The sequence below is a fragment of the Ambystoma mexicanum genome, chromosome 7p (assembly GCF_040938575.1).
Source record: "Ambystoma mexicanum isolate Mex_15411 chromosome 7p, UKY_AmexF1_1, whole genome shotgun sequence".
NCBI classification, from domain to species: Eukaryota; Metazoa; Chordata; class Amphibia; order Caudata; family Ambystomatidae; genus Ambystoma; species Ambystoma mexicanum.
In genome coordinates, this window is record NC_090939.1 from 278,194,434 (window position 1) to 278,214,552 (window position 20,119).

A 20,119-nucleotide genomic window follows, 5' to 3' on the forward strand; every position below is an offset into this window, starting at 1 on the left:
ATTATTATATATACTTACTGTTTGATTTTTTGTGATTGGATATATTTTTTTCATGACTTGGGTAACTGGAGCAGATATTCTTTTTCAATTTCTGTGATAAAAGAAAAGATCAAGTTAGTGTAGGTAGTTCATAATGAGTTATTGCATTGCATAATATACATTTCTGCATTATTTCGACCCTCATATTTAGTAGTTTACACACCTGTGTACTGTGCAATGTGTGTTTGTTTATTAAATCATTGGGTCTGTGGGAAAAAAATCCATGCTGGATTAAAAAAAAAACCTTTTTATGTTATGGTACAATATATTTCTTTGTTTGTTTTCAGTGCTTATTTGTTGTTTCTGGTTAATGTTCTATTTGTTGGCTTGTTGCAGATTTTTGGGGAAGTTTGATAGTTGTTAGTGTATTCTAATTGTTTACTTATAATATTATGCTAATCTTCTATCTGTTGGCTTGTTGCAGATTTTTTGGGGCAGTTAGATGAATAACTGCCCCAAGATTCTAATTGGTTATAGTTTGTATTTATACTTTCAAGTTATTCATCTATCTGTTGGGTTGGTGCAGATTTTTGGGGCAGTTAGATACCTGTTGGCGTATTCTAACTGTTTATAGTTTTCTAATTGAAGTTTTGTTAATGTTTATGCACAGATTATTTATTATATTTTGGTTTTAAGAATATTAAATAAGCGTTTATAAGATTTGTTGGTAATCTCTGCTTTAAAGTTATGGTGTTATCATTACATTCAAACCATCCACAATTCTTCTTTATATATGAGGTGTAGTGACCTGCATTTGTTGTGGCTCCTGCATGGTAGATTATACCGATTGTTGTGAAGGTTTTCTTACCAAGTGATACTTAACCATGTGTGAATCCAGTCAGCTTGCAGTTGTTTTTGGTACCATCTGCATTGTAACATAAAAGCATTAGTATTGCGTATTTACTATTTGTATGTACTTATAAGGTGGAGCGATTATCTGAATTGCAGGTAGTGCATAATCTGCTATGGTTTGCATTTTGTACAAGTTGAAATGAAATGGATTCACAGTTAGGTTCTAATACATACACAAAGTGTTTATTAGGGACTTCTTCCTGTGCCACATGGTTGCAGAGACTGCATGTATGTTTCCACATGTATGAAATCTGAAAGATTTCATTTATAGGTATGTTTTTGTTTTCCAGTACTTGTAGTAAGTGCATTAGAAAGTCTTGTGGATCTTCTTGTGAGTTTATAGTGAATTTGAACATTCCAGCACAGTAGTCCAATTCCTGTCTTATTCCATGAACACTGTAGGTGTTGTCAGGATTGTTGGTTGCATTTTTATGAAGGACTAACATTTGCAAACACAACTGGTCTGATTTGTGTACGTAAATGTTGTCAATAATTGGCGGCAATTGGAATAGAATATTTATTGCTACATTTGTGTAGTAATTTACACCAGTTATATTTGAAAATTTAAATGGACCTGATAGTTCTCTCTCCAAGTCATTTTTTCGAAGTGTGTGTTGCTTCTTTGAAGAAGTACTTGAGTTACTTTGAGCAGTAGATTCTTCTTTGGTTGTTGTAATTGATGAGGTATTAGCTTATTTTACTCTCTTTTGAGGATTTGCAGTGAGATCCTGTTTTGTTTCTGTTAGAAGTAGTTTTCTTTTACAACGATTTGCTTTTTGTGAAACAGGATAGGTTTTTAGATGGGGTGTACAGTGAACATAGTCTATTGTATTCTAGAACGCAAGGTATATCAGCATTTACTTTATTTGCATCAAAGTTGATAATAAATAGACTGTCAAATGTACATAAGCGTGATAGTGCTACATAGCTCATGCCTTCTTTAAAGACTGTGTTCCCAATATCTATCAATGCTTTATCTGGGGTAAGACCTTGTTATTTGTGAATGGTCAGTGCGTATTCTAGAGTTAGAGAAAATTGTTCTCTGTGCACGTACATGTCTTTGAAAAGAAGGAATCGGGCTGTTGAGCGTCCTATCCTTTTAACTGCAGATTGTATGTCAAAGAGAATACTGACAAACTGAATGTTGTTGTCACGTGGGTATGTTTGAAAGCCAACAACTGTTCCAAGTGCTCCATTAACTAGTCCTTGCTCCACGTCAAGGTTACGTTTAAGCATTAATCTACAGTTTAAAGATAATTTTAATATTTTCTCTAAACCAGCTGTTTTGGGAATAGAGTTTTCTTAGTTAATTAGTCTTGTTGTGGCTTGTTGACACAGGGGTAGTGTCATACCATGTCCGTCCAGTTTGTCTGTGGAGCAAATTTCAATTATTGGTTGCATTTCTTTTTGCAACATTTTTTCATTTAATTTTGAACAGCTTGCAAGAGTTGGCATCAAGGACATACAATTGACATTTTTGAGTGCTAATTTTTCCATGACATCAGTAGCACATGAGTTATGCAATTTTAGGAATACGGGGACATAGGCTACCCCACCTGTCTGACACTTGCTGGGTGTGGATCCAGCATACGTTTTAACAAATCACAACTTGTGGTCTGTACATTAGAGATCACCCAATTTGCATGTAACACATTAACAAATATTTCTTTTCATATGGTTTTAAAAAAAATAGCATTACAGGGCTATCTTCATAAACTTTTTCCTGCCCGTGGTTTTCGGGGAAGACAATTTTAAGGCATCTTACAATAACCTCATACATTAACTCTTTGGATTTTGTTTTTTGCACGGTGTGCATTAGTATACAACAAGTGACTTAGAATGTGGTCGTCATGACCTCACATCTATCTAGTCAACACTAAATGGTGTTTCTGGCACATAGTGGATGGTTTGTGTTCTAGTGCCGTCTTCAGGACTGTTGAAGTGGACTTGTCACTGGTGTACCCCAAAGTGGACCATCTAAAAGTGGGAAAGTTTGAAATTAAAATTAGTGGGTCTGTTTCTACAGGTGCCGTGGTGCCTGAGAAGTATGCTGTGCTTGATCCTACCTGAGCCATTACTTTTCAGTGTCACAGGTGTGTTGAAGAAATGTTGCGTTCTTCGCTCGCGTGCCTTCTGTGCGCCTGGGATTAATGGATCCTGTATGAGTAATATCTGGTCTTCAGCTGGATAGCTGTAAAAGGGATATTAGATTATCAGGATGTGTTGTCTCTTACTACAGTGCACTTTACTTTTACGTGCAAGCTGGGCCATCGATGGCGGAGACGGTCAAATACTACTCATATCCATGATATAAGTCTCAGGGATAGTGCTACTAGTTTTACTTTTTCAAGTGACGCCGTGATGGCTGTGAAGGTGATCTATGTCTCTGTAGCTCGCTCTGAGACAAAGAATCTATTTGAGTGCACAGAAGCTACGTGCAACATAGGTGTGTAACTGGACACCATCTGAAACTCCTCCGTGGGTAGTTGCAGGGTGTTCCCTAGTGTCTAATCGGCGTCTCTGCCGTATAGGCTGGAGATCGTTATATAGCGACTGAGTCGGCTTACCTGCGTCTGCTCCTCGCTACTGCTTGCTGTATCTGCGGTGGTGGCTGTGGCTAAGCGCATGCGCATTGGCTATTACTGGATGCCCTGGTAGTGTCTCCTCGCCCATTGATCAGTTGCGCATGCGTCCGTGATAAGTATCATTGTATGATGAGGCTGTGCATGTCTTGTGTGTCACTGTGCCGGTACTTATCACACCATGTCCATACTACGGGTCTGTATGTGTGATGGTCGTGTTAGGATCAATAGTCGACACCCCAGGGCGAACAAAATGGTGGGCGGTACCCATCTGTTCAACCATTTTAGTATTTGATGAACCAGGGAAATTACACTGCTGAAACTATGGGTTGTCTTCTGCTTAACACACTATAGAGTATTATTCACATGAACAAAATTATGCGCAGATCGGACTCTATTTAACAACACACACCTTTGTAAGACTATCCTATAATGGCCGTACATATGCCAGTGGTCATTATAAGATACAGTACTCTGTTCACATTTTGTTTCATCTGTAACAAATAGCACTTGCGGGGTTGTTTCCATCGCACAGACTTACACAGTGCAACAATTGCAAGACAAGACACGAGGCTTTTCTGATTTGTGGTCTGAGTAACATGGATATTGTCTTTCAGACAAAGAGATTCCACTCAATGGACACATTTAAACCGTTCTTCACCGTGTCTAAACGTTGTATCCATCTCTGCTCTAATTTTCTTAACTCTAAGTCTCTGTCTCCCCCTCTGGCTTTTGCATCAATGGTTTGGATCACACACCATCTCATTTCTGTATGTTTGTGTTGTTTTTGGACAAAATGGGACACCATTGGTTTATCCTCTATTGCATTTTTGTGGCAGGACCTGTGCTCGCAAATCCTTTGCCTAACTTCGTGTTTGCTTTTCCCTATATATAATAGGTTGTACGGGCATTTGATCATATATACGCTCCATTTGGTCAGGCAGTTTGAGAAAGTTTTGTACTTCCACATGGTGCCGTAGAGGGATACTTCTTTTTGATCCTGTGTCAGGAGGCATACGGAACACTTACCACAGCGGTAGTGTCCTATAACTGGTGGGAGATGCCAGAGTGTGGATTGCAATGTGGTTTTGGGTTTCTCTGTTGGATATGTGTGTACCAGGTGGTCTTTCAGATTTCTACTTCTTTTAAACGCGACCGTGGCATTTCTGGTGAAAAGGTTTCTGCGTGTAGCACATGCCAATTTGTGAGGATGGTCTTTCTGAGTACGTTGCTCACTGGTGAGAACGTGGTGACGCATGTTATCTTGTCTGGATGCTCTATCCTCCCCTGTTTGGTCAGGCAATCTGTTCTGTTTGAATTTCTTACCGTTTTCCGTGCTTTTCTGATTGTTGCTGATGGGTACCCCCTGGCTTTGAGACGGACTTCTAGGTCTTTCCCGTGTCGGTCGTACTTTTGTACGGTGGAACACTTCCTTCTGATTCTCCGAAACTGTCCGAATGGTAAGTTTTCTTTCAGGGCTTGTGGGTGGAAACTCGAGAATTGCAATAACGTGTTTTTGTCCGTGGGTTTCCGATATAGGGTAGTTGTGATTGTCCCATCTTCTGCTCTGAGAATGTTGAGGTCTAAGAAGGCCAGGTTGCTGGTGTCATAGTGCATCGTGAATTTGATGCAGGTGTCTACATTGTTGAGTCATGTAAAAAATTGCTGCAATTCCGTGACGCTGCCTTTCCAGATGGTGAAAATGTCGTCAATGTACCTCACCCAACCGACTAGGTTGTGCTTGTATTGGTTGGTCTCATTGTATATGAAGTGGTTTTCCAGGTTGTCCATGTAGAGTTTCGCGATGTCTGGTGCGAATGTTGATCCCATGCTGGTTCCTCTAATTTGCTGATAGAATTGTCCTTGGTACAGAAAGTAGTTTTCCGTGAGCGCCAGGCAGATGTATTCTTGAATGAATGAGGTTGGTGTGGAGACATCTGTCCGGTTATCCAGGTATTCTTTGAGTACATTGATGCATTTAGTTTGCGGTATGCTGGTGTATAGCGCTTTGACGTCAAACGTGATAAGTATGTCCTGTTGTGATGTAGTTCAAGTGGTGAATCATAGCTGTGGTGTCCTGGATGAAAGATTTCATTTTCCTGACACAAGGTCTGAGGAATACATCGGTGTATATGGACAGTGGCTCCAAAATCGACCCTATAACTGACACTATGGGTCTACCAGGTGGTTTTGTAGTATTCTTGTGGATCTTGGGGATGCAATAGAATGTTGGTATGACTCTGTGTTCTTTAGTGAGGAATGATTTTTGGTCCTTGTCGATCCAGCCTTGTGTGTTGGCGTAGAGCATGAGGCTTTTCATTTCTTCTGCGAGACGCATTGTGGGGTTAGTGTCTAATTTCTTATAGAACCACGTGGCACTTAGTTGTTTGAGGGTTTCTTCTTCGTATAGCCCTCTGCCCCACAGAAGTATACCTCCACCCTTGTCTGTGGGTTTCACTAGGAAGAGGTTGTTGGTTTCGAGTTCTTCAAGGCTTGCCTTTCTGTTGGTGTCAGGTTATCTCTACAGTGGTTTTTTGTCTTAAACATGTTATCCACTTCTCTCAGGATTCTGTTTTCGAATGTTAGTATCTCTGGACACACCATTGATGTGATGGGCGTGAAGCTGGACTTAGGTCTCAATCCTGTCATCGAAGGGTCTTTATCTTTGTCCCTTGTTGACTTCCGGAAAAAATATCGTAGCCGTATTCGTCGAAAAAACGTTCTCATTTCCACTTCGGTGGTGAAATGGTCTGCTTTGTTTTTAGGAACAAAACTGAGTCCCTTACTGAGAACTTCTGGTGTACTGGGGTCAGGCAGTATTTGCTTAAATTGAAAATGGGAATCACCAAGTTTGTTGGGGTTGTGTCGTCCACTGCCATGTCTGCATCCCGTGGTAGCCTTGTTGTCTTGGTCTGCCCTGTTTGCCTCGCCCTTGAAAGAATTGTTGTTGTCCTCATGGTTTGGTCGATGTCGAAGGGCCTCTTGGTGGGGATCCCGACCCACTGCTGTTGGAAGAATTTGAAAAAGATACACATTTTCTCGATGGTCTTCTGCCTGTCTTGTTGGTGTTGCTACTGTTCTGTTGTTGAAAAAAGCCTGGGGCTAGATAGGGATATGTCCGCTCTTCTTTATAATTTTGGATGTCCTTTTTGAGTTTCCAAATTTTTTTGTCTAGCGTGAACTCCTTGAATTTCTTGATTTCTTCATCAATTTGTTCCAATTGTTTCTTAATGTCTGGGATGATAGAGTCTGTTTTGATCTTGTCTTCTAAATGTTTCAGCTCTTCTGCTTGCTTCTTGCCTTCGTTTTCTGCCATTTCTATTATCAGGAGGACCCAGTCTCTGGAGCATTTGTTGCCGACCCCACTGAATTTGACTTGGAATTTGGGGTTATCTATGAATACCCGTGGTATGTTTTTCACCTGCAGACCTTCTGGGATGACTCCTGCCTTTAGGTATTCCAACATGAGGAGCCCATGTGACTCAGTGCGTACCAGTTTCTTCTTTTTTTGTAACAATGTGTCTAGTTCTGTTGTGGAGATATTGGTTACCTCCGCTGCTGTGGGCAGTGTGCGACCCAACAGTGTTGATTTATCTAAAAATAGATGATACTGATTGTCGGAAAATTACACACCGTTGACATTCTCCATTAGTTATTTGTGCAAGTTAGTGGCGACCAACCGTATGGTTGTCCTAAAACGTTAGTTGTATGTATGGGGTATTGTGCCCTCTTTTTTGATAAGGGGGGACTATGTCATGAGGGGGTTGAACAACTTTAGGAATACGGGGACATAGGCTACCCCACCTGTCTGACACTTACCGGGTGTGGAAAGCACATGAGTTATGGCCATGGAGTGCATGGATGTGCCGGGTTTTTAATATTGATTGTGCTTCTTGAGATAGTACACCAACTCTAATACTTTTTAAAATGTTGGGGTATGTGACGTCTGCAGACTGGTGCATGTTTTCTGTTTATTCTCTGTATTGGAAATGTTGCCAAAGGTTGACATTTCCTATGCTGCCAACAGTTTTACGGCAGAGTTTGTGCCCTAGGGTTTTAAAAATAGGTTCACCTTTCACTGGTGTCAATTGAAGAAGATCTCCGAAAACAATAATGTGTTTTCCTCCAAAGAGCTCTTCGTAGTCTGTTTTGAGTACCTCTTGTAATCTGAGGTGAATCAAAGACAACATTAGGTTGGAGACCATGCTCACTTCATCTATTAGTAGCATTTTCATTTGTTTCAAAACTCTGCATAGTTCCATTGCAGCGTCCGTAGAAAGTTTGTAATAATATCATTTGTTTTGGTGTTCTACTGGAAGGAGTAGTAATCGGTGTAAAGTGACACCGCCTATGTTGTAGGCAGCTAAACCTGTGGGGGCAGTTGCAACAGCTGACAGTTTGTTGTTTGCCAATTGTTGAAGGAACTTGATGATGATTTTAATTAAGAATGTTTTTCCTGAACCAGCTTGACCACTGACGTGTAGTAGTATAGGTCTGTAGTTTTTATTTTCATGTTGTACACCATGTTCAAATTGATTTGTTACATCTTGAAAAATGCTACGCTGTTCATTGTTCAGTTTTGATTTCAGTACAGTGAAGTCTTCTGTATCTTCTTCATAGTGACACATAGTGTTTTCTACTTCTGTCATAGCTAATTCTCCCTCATTTGCTATTAGTGGCTGTCCCAGTGGTTCTTGGCTTCCTGTTACAGAAGGTTGACTACTGTCGGTAGTGTCCTCAACTAGTTGGGCATGGAGTTCTTCTTTGTGTTACTGTTCATTGTGCAACATTGTTTTGTACTGTGTAATGTTTACATCTGTTATAGTGCTTTCATTTGCTTTGAAAGCTTCCTCAGAAGAGTCATAGATATCTAGTAACTCTTCTTCTTTTCTCCATCTTTTAAAAAGTTGTAGCAGGGACACTTAATATAGTTCTTTATGTTGAAGAGTGTTTAATGACAATTTGATATGATTAATTAAGTTTCGTTTGGTAAGTTTCACTAAGCTGCCGTCACAATTTGTCACTCTGTATCTACCTTTGTTTTCATCTGGTTGTATATTATTTTTGTATGTGAAGTTTTGGGCTATGTGGTATAGACACATGGTTTCCAAAGTGGTACTCCTGTTTGGGTAGTATGTGTCTAGTAAATTGTTTTTCAAAATGTGCTGGCTGTTGGGATCATTTTTGGATATTGTTTCTATGTCCTCATATGATTTGAGAACTATTTTTTAGATTTAGCAGGACCAAGACTTAGCCATACTATATTTTCAGATTTTCCATACAAAGCAGTACCAGTTAAATGGTTTGCAGCTTCATAGCAGCCACATTCTCTATGAGAGAGCATTTTTATGCCTAAGCTGTACAATTTTTGTGACAGTGTTTTGTCAGATGATAGGTCATCCCAGAAGTCTTGAAGCTCTGTTTTTTCTGCTTTGGTTAAGTAGGCTGTAACATATTGTGCAACTGAAGTGGACTTGACCTGTTGCTGTAACTGGTCTAGGGAAACCAAAGCAGCATTTGGTGTAGTATTTCCCTTTGTTTTTATTTTTGCGACGACAATATTTCCCACATTTGTGTCTTTGAAATTGTAAAATTTGTGCATGAAGCTCACTATTTGTTGTTTGTGAAGGAATTTCACAAGTACATATTTTTCGATAAACTGTAAAACAGGGGCATCACTGTCTTGACCAAATTTAGGAGCATATTTAATCCATAAAAGCATGTGGATATGTGGTGCTCCTTTGGCTTGGTTTTCTTTTCTTCAGAAGAAGTGTTGCACTTCTCCGAGGGGAGGAACAGTTTTATTACAAATAAAGTGCAGCATAGCAATGAAGCGATGATGGAAATATCTTGAAACATTAACAGGATATAGAGAGCAGAGTTCTCCAGGTCTTAGTATATCTATGTTTGTTTTGTTTTTGTTTGCTATGCATAGGAAATCATGTAAATTCTGCACAACTTAATGTAACAAACCAAGTGGGTGGGCCAAGGTTTTGCATCATACAATGTACATCTCCGTGACATCGGAACCAGTATTCTTTTGTACCATGCATGTTTGCTAACAGATTTGTAATGCTTGATTATAGAACCTCATCTTTTTCTTCCACTTTTTGTAGTAATTGCGTAGCTGACATATTTTCAAAATGGGTACCTGATTTCAATGTGTGTGCAACTCTGTAGCATAGAGTAGCTAGTTCACTTTCAAAGAGTAGGTGGAATATATATTCCATATTTTGTCTAAATCTGGGATCTTCAGAATACATTCGTAAAGAGCGGTATTCTGATGCTGCTATCTGAGTGGGTCTATCATCGTACCTTCCTCCTTTCCCAGTAGGAAAGAGTAGAGTAAAGGCACGTGCTTCTATACTTTTTTCCCATATGCTGATTGGTGATCCTTTGGTTTGTTGCATTTGGCATGTTTCTAGTGCATCATGTATGGTGTCTTTAGAGTGTAATGGATGAATTGTATAATGGTCTACAATATTGGATACTGTAGCAGGATCTAGAAGTTCAAATTGACCAGTTTCTGGTGACTCTTGAATTATTTCAGTGGTTTCCCTCAGGTTTTCTTCTATATTAATTTCTTATTGTCTTTTAGATATTGCAAGGCTTGTATAACTTTATGTAAGTCTTTGAGTTGTTGCCAAATTTTTTTGTCTTTTGTAGGTACACCATTTACTAAGACAAAGATTGATTTATTGGACATTGCACTCCCAGAGTGTGTACATTTTCTTTCAGATTTAATGGTAAATAAACTACTTTGCCACAAATGCCTTTCACTAATTCAGAGGGAGGTAATTTTGCTGTTTTTGGTTGCAGGCGTATTATCGCTTGAAATGGGTTCACTGTTTGAATTATAATGCTCTCATATAAATTGAGTTGTTGCAGGGGTTTTGGTAGTGGGAATAATTCCAAGTTATTTGTGATAGCACGTGAAGGAGTTTGGTTGTTGTCAAGTTTTGCAGTGAAGTAACTAAAAAGCATTAAGGGGTCATTTATTTCGTATTTGTTTTCTGCTATAAGGTAGAGAGCTAATTCAAACCATTTGGAATCTTCTATTTTGTACGTTATGTCTACAGTTTTTGTGCTACTTTTATAAAAAAAGTTCTGCGGCAACACACACACACGGTTTGGTACTTCAGCAGATGTACTTTTAAATTGTAGTATTTATTTTTTTATGTGTGTATTAGAAGTTTGCCATTTGTAGAATCTTTCCTAGTCTGTTGTAAAGCTATTGCATTTTGTAAGTGGCTTTCACTTCCAAAATATTTTCTCTGGATATGCTCTATTTCTTCGAGTAGGTCTTTGGCTGTACCATGTAGAAGATTGTTATTTAAATTGCCTAATGCTAAAGCTGGACTTTTAGCATAGTACAGTTTATGGACTAGATTTCTTATAGTTGAATGATGTGTTGATATCATTTTGATATGATGGAAGGTGGTTTTGCAAATAGGTCCTGAAATGCAGGCTAATGAATGTCCTTGTAGTCCTGTGTATTTGCGCACTGGACAGGTATCCATATTTTGTAGTAGTTTCATTTTGAATTTGTCTTTGCCTTTCACATACTGATTGAGGAACTGGCATAAAGATTTGAAAGATTGTGTGTCAATGTTACACATTGACCTGCTTGGCCATTTGTACACTGAACGTTTTGGTTCAGTCGGATGGAGAGGTGATACTGAGGTTTCTAGGGAAATTTTTGTATACAGAATTTCTTGTTCCACTATGGTATTATTAAGTTTTTCATACCCTCGTCCACTTCTATGTATGGCAATTGTGTTTGTTTGGTTTTGTTTGTACGCTTCTTCATTGAAATATGGTTCTGTGCTCGTGGTGTGACTCCATTCACCTCCACAGATATTTAAGAAGTTATTTTTGTTGACATTCTGTTTATTGAGAAGTCTTTTTTGTAGTTTAGTAGTTAGTTTTGTTAGTGGTTTCATTCCATTTAACACTAAAATAAATAACTTCCTTTTGAGAAGGATTGCACTATCTATGAGAGCTTTTAAGATTAATTTTCCACAGTAGGTTTTAAGGATTGTGCATGATTTCTCTCCTGTTTTTATAAGATTCTGAAGGACTCTATGGCGGAAAATTATTTGTAAAATACTTTTTTTGGTATGGTTACTTGACACTACATCAAGATTTATAGGAGCAGTGTTAGCAGTAGTGGTAGCTGAATTCTTGTTAATCACTTTTTGTTTCATTTTACATTTTGAAAGAGGAGGCAAAGTTTTTGTACTGGAAGCTTGTTTTGTTTTGCTTAATGACTCTATTAGATCTTTTGTTGGAACTTTTTGTACAAATTCTGCTAGAGATGGATGCTTATTTTGGACACTTTTATTTTCATTTGCTCTACTTCTGCGTTGCTTTCTACGGACTTGCTTTTTGGTAGGCATTCTTTGGGGTCTGTTGAAAAAAAAGAAGGTATGGGTTGGGCTGTTCTGCAATGTATGTGTGCTGTGTGCATGAGTGTCTGAGTATGATGGTAAGAATGTATGTGGAGGTGTGTGATTGTGCAATGGGCAGCTACAACTAGTTGGGAAGGCTATTCTTGTATTTGTGAGTTAATATACTGGGGTTCAGATGACAATACAAAGTAAGCTACTGGTGAGGAGAAGCACTAATACTAAATCTAATGGTATATAATTAAAACAGTTCTTTGTTCTGCAATACTAACATTCTAGGGGCTGATTTATGGAATTTGTGCACCGAAAAACAGGCATTTGTGTGCCATTCTTCAAGCAAATCCCTGTTTAACAAATGGGGATTTGTGGGCAGAATGGTGCACAAACCCCCGTTTTGGCACACAAATGTTATGAATCAACACCACAGTGTGTTTGAGTAACAGTTCGAAAATTATGGTAATATTGTACTTACTTTTTTGTTTGGAATGAGCAGGTTTCTTCTGAGTTGTTGTTCGTACTTCAGATGCTGCTGCTTTTCAGGAGAGAGTGGTCTTCATTGCAATTGTAAAAGAAAGAAGTTAGTAATTTTGTGTGTTTATAGCACTATTGTTAATTTAGACGTTGATTTCTTTGTTTTGGTAGTAGTAGTGTTGTTTTATAACTGAACATATTGTGTGCATGCAGTTTCCTTTGACTATGTGCAGCCTTTATATTTTACTTATAATCTGTTAGCTCAACATGCTTTGCAAATGAGTATAATACTAACAGGGTAATTCATAGAATTTCGCACAAAAGTGGCGCACGCGGCTGGTGCACAGTGTGCGCGTGTGAATGTCTAGGCCAGCCGCGTGCGCTAAAATCGATTTCCGCGCACAGCGTATTCATGGAATTTAGCCTCCAAAACCAGCCGTCGCGTAGAGTGCCGCAGCGACCCTGCAGCAGCGCCAGTTACGCCCCCAAGAACGCCCTTGCGCAAGGAAAAGCCATCAAAATTCCCAATTCAGCGCAAAGGGCTGCGCTAACCCTGGACCAGTTTACAGGTGTGCCAAACAGCAAACGCCAAGCGGGGAACGTGTATTACTGGGGTGCGCGTGAAGTTTCACATGCGAAAGGGCCTGTGCGAGTGGGGTACGTGTATTACTGGGGTTCGTGGGAAGTTTCACACGCGATTTCAGCAGGGTACGTGTATTACGGGGTTCGCGGGAACTTTCACACATGAAAGGGCCTGTGCGAGTGGGGTACGTGTATTTCAGGGGTGCGCTGGAAGTTTCACATGCGATTGTGCTGGGTACGTGTATTTCAGGGGTGCGCAGAAAGTTTCACACGCGATTGGGCTGGGTACATGTATTTCAGGTTTGCACGGGAAGTTTCACACGCGATTGGCCTGGGTACGTGTATTTCAGGGGTGCGCAGGAAGTTTCACACGCGATTGGGCTGAGTACGTGTATTTCAGGGGTGCGCGGGAAGTTTCACACGCGATTGGGCTGGGTACGTGTATTTCAGGGGTGCACAGGAAGTTTCACACGCGATTGGCCTGGGTACGTGTATTTCAGGGGTGCGCAGGACGTTTCACACGCGATTGGGCTGGGTACGTGTATTTCAGGGGTGCGCGGGAAGTTTAACACGCGATTGGCCTGGGTACATGTATTTCAGGGGTGTGCCGGAAGTTTCACACGCGATTGGGCTGGGTACGTGTATTTCAGGGGTGCACGGGAAGTTTCACATGCGATTGGCCTGGGTACGTGTATTTCAGGGGTGCGCAGGAAGTTTCACACGCGATTGGGCTGGGTACGTGTATTTCAGGGGTGTGCGGGAAGTTTCACACGCAATTGGCCTGGGTACATGTATTTCAGGGGTGCGCGGGAAGTTTCACATGCAATTTCAGCAGGGTACATGTATTACGGGGTTCGCATTAACTTTCACATGCAAAAGGGCCTGTGCGAGTGGGGTATGTGTATTTCGGGGGTGCGTGGGAAGTTTCACACGCGATTGTGCTGGGTACGTGTATTTCAGGGGTGCGCGGGAAGTTTCACACGCGATTGGCCTGGGTACAAGGATTTCAGGGGTGCGCGGGAAGTTTCAAATGCGATTTCTGCAGGCTATGTGTATTATGGGGTTCGCGGGAACTTTCACATGCGAAAGGGCCTGTGCGAGTGGGGTACGTGTATTTCAGGGGTGCGCGGGAAGTTTCACACGCGATTGAGCTGGGTACGTGTATTTCAGGGGTGCGCAGGAAGTTTCAAATGCGATTGGGCTGGGTACGTGTATTTCAGGGGTGCACAGGAAGTTTCACACGCGATTGGGCTGGGTACGTGTATTTCAGGGGTGCACGGGAAGTTTCACACGCGATTGGGCTGGGTACGTGTATTTTAGGGGTGTGAGGGAAGTTTCACACGCGATTGGCCTGGGTACGTGTATTTCAGGGGTGCGCGGGAAGTTTCGCACGCAATTTCAGCAGGGAACGTGTATTTCAGGGGTGTGCGGGAAGTTTCACACGCGATTGGGCTGGGTACGTGTATTTCAGGGGTGCGCTGTGAAGGAATAGCGTGTGAACCCCAACGCCTGGAAAACACACGCACCGCACCCCATGAAAAGCACATACAGAGCAATGGAAATCCACATGGGATCTTCAAGCCCTGCCAGGGCAACGCCCATGCGCGATACGTCACAGACACGCTTACGCGCTAAGAGCCTTTGGTCCAATGGAATCGCATGCGTGTGCTGACGCGCTCACGCTCTAAGGGCCTTTCCTCGAATTACACGCTGACGTGCAATTTTTTCACGTGCCAAATCACTCCGTATCAAGCTGGCCACGTGTCATGCCCACGCCGCTGGCGCACGCATTGGCAACCATCATGGACTACTTGGTACTCATTTATCCTTTTCACGCCTTGGTCTTTTATTTCCATTTGCTCAACTTTGGTTCTTTCTTATTTTATTCAATTAACTACATCTACCATAATGCACCTGGCTACAGTCCTCAATTCCTGGCTATTCTCATTCATCGTTATTGGAACCACAATCCCCAGTAGCCCTAGCGGCCAGTGCTGCTTCCACTTGCTCAGGACCAGAGAGGGAGGAGGCAGATTGTCTTCAGGTGTGCGGCTCCAGGTGCTGTCAATTAGCCTGCCTCAGAACAGGGCAGGGCTGTATATAAGCAGCTGCCTGCAGGAGCACAGTGTCTTGCATCTTGAGTTCTCCCCGCTCCTGTTTGCCTTGACCCTTTACTTTGTTTGCTGTTCCTGTTGCCGCATTATCCTGTTTTGTTCCAGTGCCCTTTCCGGGCTCCCTGCCTTGTAGCCGATCACGCTCTGCTGCCTTCTACCTACAGCCCTTGTCCTCTGGGCTTCCTGCCTTGCAGCCTATCACAGTCCTCTGCAGCCCTCTACAGTCAGCGGCCCTGCTCCTCTGGGCTCACTCCTTGCTGCCCTGCTCTTCTGGGCTCCCTGCCCTGCAGCCTGCCTCACTCTGGCTGCCTACAATACTTGTCCTCTGGGCACCCTGCCCTGCCGCCTGCCTCACTCCGGCTGCCTACAGTCCTTGTCTTCTGGGCTCCCTGCCCTGCAGCCTACCTCACTCCGGCTGCGTACAATCCTTGTCCTCTGGGCTCCCTGCCCTGCAGCCTGCCTCACTCCGGCTGCCTACCGTCCTTGTCCTCTGGGCTCCCTCCCCTGCAGCCTGCCTCACTCCGGCTGCCTACAGCCCTTGTCCTCTGGGCAACCTACCGTGCAGCTTGAACCCTCTGCTGTCTCCAAGCCCTTGTTCCCTGGGCCCCCTACCTTGCAGCCTGCACCTCTTTGCTGTCTACAGCCCTTGTCCTCTGGGCTCCTTCCTTGCAGCCTGCTCCCTCTGCTGCCTCCAGTCCGTGTCCTCTGGGCTCCTTCCTTGCAGCCTGTCTCCCTCCGCTGCCTACAGCCCTGCTCCTCTGTGCTCCCTACCTCGCGGCCCTATTCTTTTGGGCTCTCTGTCTGTCGCCTACTACTAATCGCTCTCTGTCCTGTTCTTCTGGACTCCCTGCCTTGCAGCCTACTACAGTCCTCCGCAGTCAAATACAGTTTGCCTGCACCTAGTGCCACTCTTGACTGCAGACCTGCTTCCTACTTTGCAGCCCTTCTGTTTTCCTGACTGCTGCTCCTTGTTATCTTCCTTGAGTCCTCTGTACTCCACCTTAGGTTATATATTTCAGTCTAACTGCCTTTCCTTCATTTCCTTCTGCTAGATTGCTAATGGACTTCCTTTTCGCTGGATATTTCTGTTCTTGTCTTCTCATGTGTCTTATGTAATCCCTTTGTACAGAGCTTGCCTGTTGGTTTCCGGCAGGCAACCTCTGCCCCTTCCTTTGTTGTGTTTTCAGTGTTACAGACACCCACTGCTGTTGTTCCTAGCCATGAGCATACAGCGTGGGCCTCTGTTATAGCAATCTGTGCAGAAGGCTGGAGTTTCCTAAGGTTCGTGGAACACTCTTTCCCATTTCAGCATACACCCCAAGAGGGAATCCAGTTTGTTTGTACCTTTGTATCTTTTGCCCCTTTTCGCTCACAGCTACTGTTTCCTACTCTTCTTTCTTGTTGAACTTCCTGCTGTGTGTGCTTATCTGCTACCTTACTTCAGCATAGCCACCAAAACCCTACCTGGGTATCCTGTGCCACTCTTGACAGAGTGCCATTTCTGACACCACGCGAAAACACACGGAAGACCACGCTCATGCACTGAAGGCCCTTTTTCTGCCCCCAAGAAGCCTGAGCACGCTCCTGCCTGCCATCTGCTGCTGCCTGCCTGCCTGCTACCGACGTGCCCTGCTAATTGCTGCCTGCACATCAGCCAGGGGTGCAGTTGCTGTGACCACCACTGCTGGAACTGAAGAGTCCCGACTGGGATACCATCGCTCCACAGCCCAGCCCCAGGACCCAGTTGCCCACCCACACCTGCCTCTGGGGTTGCCATGTTGGGCACACCACCATCTGGCACCACTGGCAACCCCCAGCCAGAGAGGCAGAGGGCCACCAGCTTCACTGCCACCGAGGTTGGTGTCCTGGTGGAGCAAGTCCTGGGGCAGTATGATGCCCTCTTCGGAAGTTTGCGCGCCGACAAGGAAGGACGGACCAGGATCTGGACGGACATCGTGACTGCCATCAACGTGGAGGGGGTGGCAGTCCGCAAATTCAAACATGTCAAGAAGCGCTGGGAGGACTTCAGGTCCAGGACCCTCAACAACGCCCAGCCTCTCTTGTCGGAACATCAAATGAGGGTCCTGGAACGCATATCCCCAGCGCTCCACGTCCAGGTCCTTTAGAGGCAGACCCGTCTGGAGTCGAGCGGTAAGTGTACATGCATACTGATTGTAAGCTGTGCGTGTGGTGGTGTGCCAGTAGTGTGCAGGTTGCACATGTGCTTTTGTTGGGCCATGTATGGATGTGTATGTACAGGGCCGTGAGGCTAACACATGCAAGTCCTCTCATGTGTGAGACACATGGATGGTGCATGTGTGTGTAAGCTTGCATGCCAAATGCAGATGTGTGAGCACACATGTTTGAATGACTGTGTATGTAAGTTGGCATGGTTGTGGTTTCTCACATGGATGTCGGTTCCAGCTGCATGTATCTGCATCGTGTACATGTGTACATGTGCATGTGTGTGTATTTCACAAGGGTGAAACAGTGATGCAACATGGATGCTTGGGACACTGATATGTAGAAGACTGATTGCCAGATGTGACATGGATGCCGATCTCATCACTGCGACAGTTGGTGGAGGTGTACACATTCATGTAAGTGTGGTGGCTTGTGTGCATGTCTAGTGCACTCTGTAACGCTCACCTGGCTCCCACGGAGGCGCTGGTCTAGTCTGGGCTGCTGTGGCCTCTTCAGGCGTGATGCGCAGAACTCGGACCACCGATTGAACAGGACCCCCAAATCATGCTTGTCTGGCCCGTAGGAATATCCTTCTGCAGATGAGAAAGGGGATTAACTGTCTGCAGAATAGTGTGCTTGCTCCCCCTTTTCCCCCTTCGTTCTTCTCTGACTTCCTCCAAAACCCCCGGTTTAAGCTCACCTTATGGTTTGGAAAGATGAACTCTCCATCCTGCTTCTGGTGCAGGGGCGCGCATTCGTCAAGTTACTTCACTAGTTTTCAGAATGGCGCTGGCAAAATCCACTTGACATTTCGGAGCGATACGCCATAAGTATGAAGATTCAAAAGTTCAAGTGTGAGCCTCTTTTTATGTTGTCTTCCTAACCTGTGATCTGTCCTTTATTTCAGGTGCAGAACGAAGGCGATGTGTTGAGGGGTTAAATTGCCGATGGTAAAATCAGGTGAGTTAGTGATGAGGGCGACCCCTCTAAATGTCTTTATAATTCCCCAGTAATGTCTTTTGTCCTTTCCCCATAGGGACCGGGGTGCGGTACCTGCCAACGAAGCGGCGCCGACCCGAAATGTGGAATGGTTCACCAAGAAAAGCCGGTAAGTATTATGGCTAAATATTCGGCTTTCCTCCTGTGTTCCCTCTGCTCACCTTTTGTCTCTTCTTCTCTCCCCTAGGTGCAGAGATGTGGCGACCGGTGCTGACAGCCGCGATGGAGCCGGGAGATGTCTCGAGGACAGGTGAGTGAAGCGCGGCACTGCAGCGAGCAACGCAATGCTTTTAAATGGAAGACTTTCTTCAAGAATGCTGGCGTGAAGATTCCAGATGCAGGTAAGAAGTTTGAATAAGTTCTTGGTTTTCACCTTTCTCTTCTCTTCTTTCCTTATAGGTGTTCCAGCTTCGAGGCGGGCGTGGCTGGAGTCCAGGTGCAGGAGCAGACACGGTGAGCGTTCAACTGCTGGGATGCAGAACAACGCGAAGCACGTGTGGCTGTCCGGGGGCGTGGCTTAAATAGCCTTGGAAGAAGTCCAGGTAAGTATTCTTCCTCAGCCCCACCCAAGTAACAAAATAGTCCCTTCAGTAAAATTGTCCCTCCTAAGCCTCATTTGGCTTGGGTCTTCATGCAGCATGGTCTGCATCAGGTGAGTATGCAGCATGGTTGGTCTGCATCAGGTAAGTGCACCAAACACTTTCCTTTATGAGCCTGGCGTCTATGCGCCAGGACTGATGTCCAACATGAGCCTGGCGCCAAAGGGGCCGCTTGGGCTTTTACCCGGGGGAATGATGCCTGCTCCCGGGGGTGCTGGGCCTGGCCTGGTGCTCCGGGGATAGGCATCATGACACACTCACTGTGTTTCATGTGATGTCTGGCTCACCTTTGGCTGCTCATGCTGTTGTATGTGTATGGATGGTGCTGGCTGTTGCCATATGGCTGTGGAATTGCTCATGTGTGTGAGTTGACATGCCATGTGTGTTGGGGATTGTGATGCCATGTCTGAAGTTTGACACTGCCACTCATGTGCAACCGGCATGTGTGTATCAGTCCATTGTACAGTGTCCTGATGCCTGTCTCCTATCTCTCCCTGTCTGCAGCGTCAACTGATGAAGAGGGCGGAGAGGGTGCTGTGGAGCACAGCGGCGGGGATCACACTACCAGCCGGAGACGCAAGGCCTGGCTCCCCTCCCAGGTTGTGATTACGCGCTAAGAGCCTTTGGTCCAATGGATTCGCGGGCGTGTGCTGACGTGCTCACGCTCTAAGGGCCTTTCCTCAAATTACACGTTGACGTGCAATTTTTTCACGTGCCAAATCACTCCGTATCAAGCTGGCCACGCGAAAACACACGGAAGACCACGCTCCTGCCCTGAAGGCCATTTTTCTGCCCCCAAGAGCCCTGAGCACGCTCCCACCTACCATCTGATGCTGCCTGCCTGCCTGCTGCCCATGTGCCCTGCTAATTGCTGCCTGCACATCAGCCAGGGGTGCAGTTGCTGTGACCACCCATGCTGGAACTGAAGACTCCCGACTGGGATACCATCGCTCAACAGCCCAGTCCCAGGACCGAGTTGCCCACCCACACCTGCCTCTGGGGTTGCCATGTCGGCACACCACCATCTGGCACTACTGGCAACCCCCAGCCAGAGAGGCAGAGGGCCACCAGCTTCACTGCCACCGAAGTTGTTGTCCTGGTGGTGCAAGTCCTGGGGCAGTATGATGCCCTCTTCGGAATTTCACGCGCCGACAAGGAAGGACGGACCAGGATCTGGACGGACCTCGTGACTGCCATCAACGTGGAGGGGGTGGCAGTCCGCAAATTCAAACATGTCAAGAAGCGCTGGGAGGACTTCAGGTCCAGGACCCTCAACATGGCCCGGCGAC